The sequence below is a fragment of the Musca autumnalis genome, unplaced genomic scaffold (assembly GCF_047663935.1).
Source record: "Musca autumnalis isolate F117 unplaced genomic scaffold, ASM4766393v1 scaffold_4, whole genome shotgun sequence".
Lineage (NCBI taxonomy): Eukaryota > Metazoa > Arthropoda > Insecta > Diptera > Muscidae > Musca > Musca autumnalis.
In genome coordinates this window covers 41,257,742-41,261,489 of record NW_027411977.1, presented here as the reverse complement: position 1 = coordinate 41,261,489, position 3,748 = coordinate 41,257,742, and positions in this window count along the sequence as shown.

Genomic DNA, 3,748 nt, shown 5'->3' with positions numbered 1-3,748 from the left:
ATAATGCCTGCGTCAAGTCAGTACTACTGTATGGATCTGAAACCTTGCTAGTGAACGAAAGAATTAAAAATAAACTGCAAGTTTTCACTAATAGATGTCTTCGCAACATTTTAAAAATATGGTGGCCAAGGACTATCTCAAATGAATACCTCCTACAACTGGCTCAACGAGAAGATATTAACGACGCAAATACAACTGGATCGGTCACACACTCCGTAAGCCTTTTGATGACATCTGCCATGAAACACTGAGCTGGAATCCCCAGGGTAATCGCAGCAGAGGACGGCCAAAAACCACTTGGCGAAAAACCATTTCCAATGAAACCGGAAAAACATTCAATGAGTTAAGATACATTGCATCGGATAGAGTAAGATGGAGATTCTATGTGAATAGTTTATGTTCCTGATGGAATATGCTAATAAATATATAAAATATACAGTACCGTTATACTCAAATTTTTCGGGAAAACACAAAATGGGCATTTATTGAGCATTGAAAATGATGCCCCACAATAATCGCTATCATTTTCAGTAGTTTTGTCATTGATTCCGATAGAAAAAATTATGTTCCAGTCGTCATTTTGGCATGATTGTAATAAATTTGACTCGAAATTTGATTTATTTGTAAATACGTGTCCAACAAGATTAACTCTTATAATTAGAGTACAGGTTTAGTTGTGTTATGAAATATCCAATTAATGTTTAACAATAACACATGTTTATAATTAGAATTTCAAACTTCCTTTTCAATACCATTGAAAAAATTAAATTTTTTTTGCGAGCACATCCGCGGTTTTTGGTACTTAGTATAAGAAAAAATTGTGGTTTCAAATATGTTCGCGTTCACAAAATTGGATGCTGCACCCAAAAGTTATAGGGGGTTTTGTTCCCTTATAAAGAAAAATTATTAAAAAATTCCCTTTGGGTTTTAATAAGAAAATATATGTTTAAATCGTTAACAGAATGTTATATTCTATCCGCTGATGTTAAAATATTTCTAAATTTGTTTTTATTTTCGCAGAAAATCAACAAATAATGAAAAAATCGTAGAGTAAATTTAATTTATTCTAACTCAGAGTCCATATAAATCTCAAAACTATAATTTTAAAATCTCACGGCACGTAAAAAACTAAAATCGCGCGGGGTTCAGGTGTACATGTACGAGAGTTGTGTACAAATTTGTAAAAACTTTTACAAAATGCTGTTCGATAACAAACTTGTAAAGTAAAAGAGAGCAAATTTGGAGACAATAGTGAGAGAATTTTGGAGAGCTTTGGAGAGTTGTGTTTACAAGTTTTTTCAAGGAAATTTTTTCTTGTAAGAATTTGCAAGTTTGATCAGCTGATTTAAATTCGAATGTTTTGTGGCGGACTTGTTGGCAAAAACATAAACAAACGTTTGGTTATTAAAATAAATAGAAATAAAAAAAAGGGACAAATTATTAAATAAATTATGGAAAACGATAATGTAAATAAAATAACTTATTTTGTAGTTTGTGGTGACTACTTTTTTATTTTATTATTTATTTATTTAATCTTTTCCGCCAACATCTTCTTCTTCTTCAAATCACCTGACTTCTTGCAAGTTTTTACAAATTGCTGTTCGATAACAATCTGCAAATGTTTAGCTTCGAGAGAGTAAAATTGGTGGAGAGACGTTACTGAGAACTTGCTGAGTACTTGCAAGTACTTTTCACTTGCGAAGTTATCGTACAGACCTTATTATTCGTAGTCGACCATTAGTTGTAGTCTACTATTATTGATAGTCGACTATTAATCGTAGACGACTATTAGTCGTAGTTGACTATTGGGTGTGCTAAACTTTGGAAAGTATTAATGGATTATTGTGGTGCATCATTTTTCAATGCTCAATAAATGTCCAATTTTTTGTTTTCCCGAAAAATTTGAGTATTACGGTACTGTAAACGGAATATTTTTGTATTCCATCTTAAAGACAACTTTTCAGCCCACAAAAATGTTTTTTGAATTGCTAAAAATCTCAACTCGTTTCCATGTTATCAACGTTTACATTTTTTTTCAGGTTGCATCATTTTCAGTGACAGTCACTATATATATGTATGTATGTATATGAAAAATGTATTGATGTAATTACCAATATTATATGACATTTCTTCTTTGTGCAATAAAATATTTCCATTCACTTTTTTAATTCAATTATAAACGTCCAATTATAAAATGTATTGGTCATTTAATTTACTAAAAAGCACCATTTCTTTAAGAAACACAAAAACGCTGATTTATTAACACACTTTACCGTCTTTACTCAACTATTGTATTTAGAAAACTAAAGAAAAAAGAACAAAAATAATTAATTCATAATGATTGCCAATTGATTTACTCATCAAAGCAACAGCAACATGTAATGTGGCAAGACTCCGAGCTCTAGGAATGTGGAGAGACAGAGCTTATGAACATGCGTGCATGCTTCAAAAACTTCCGAATGAAATAACAACCACTGCTGATTATTGCGTACCTATAATCGATTTTGATCAGCCTTTTGTAATCAAATTTTCAAGCAGAAGAGAATGGAGTAATGGATCACCATTTATAGCATATGACACTAAGGTATACACGGACGGCTCCAAGATGAAATGTGGAGTCGGATCCGCTGTGTTTTCGGAAGAAGCAAACATATACACATCTACAAAGCTACCTGAGTACTGTAGTGTCTTTCAAGCGGAGATACTGGCAATAAAGTAGGCCTATACTGAACTTTTACAGCATCACACAGCAAACTCCAAATTTTGATAAGTTTGCCTTAAATTTGCGAGGTAAACGTTCTCTTTGCCAATGTACATTGTTAAAGCGAGATTTTGTTCGGAAATACTGAAAACACGGTTATGACAAGAAATTGTAAAGATTTTTCCGAACTTCTACCCTCTGAATCAACCATCCTACTTCGAACTCTCACTATCCGAAATTCCACCCTACGAACAACCCCATTTCGAACTTCCACCCTGCGAACAACCTCACAAATCGATGTTTCTCCATTTTACATTTAGACTAAACTCTATTTGAGAGACTATTTTTATTTATTACTATACCCTCCACCATAATATTTCATTTGTAACTCATCGAAATAATCATTTGCGACCCTATAAGGTATATACATACATATATTTTTGATCAGAGTAAAATTCTAAGTTGATTTAACCACATCCGTCCGTCTGTTGTAATCACGCTATCTTCCGAACGAGTTGAGATAGGGGGATGAAATGCTGTTCACACGTGTCTTAAATCAAGTTGGAAGTTGAGCTTTGTTATACCCCCCATATAGCAGTGCCGTCGATTTCAGCTACTTTAAGGTTTTTAGCTACATTTTCGGAACGAATTAGTTTTATTATAGCCCCCATATACCGCCCTATTTCAGCTAATTTGTGGTTATTAGCTATATTTCCAGGCCGAATTAGGTATAATTCAGTCAATAACCAAGAAACGGCTCCACAAAAAATTATGGATATAGGTCTACGTTTTTTTATAGCCTCCATATAGCAGTACCGTCCGTTTTCAGCTATTTTAAGGTTTTTAGATACATTTCTAGAACGAATTAGTTATAATTTGACAAGTAACTTCTCCACTTTGCACAGTGTTCGATTTTCGAAAAAACCTGGCCAAAAATCGAAAAATTTTTTATCAATTTACACTAAAAAGGGTCAGATATTGTTAATAGAATCCCAGTGCGTGTAGTTATAAAAAAATATATACATTTCTTGTTTAATAAGTGGGTAT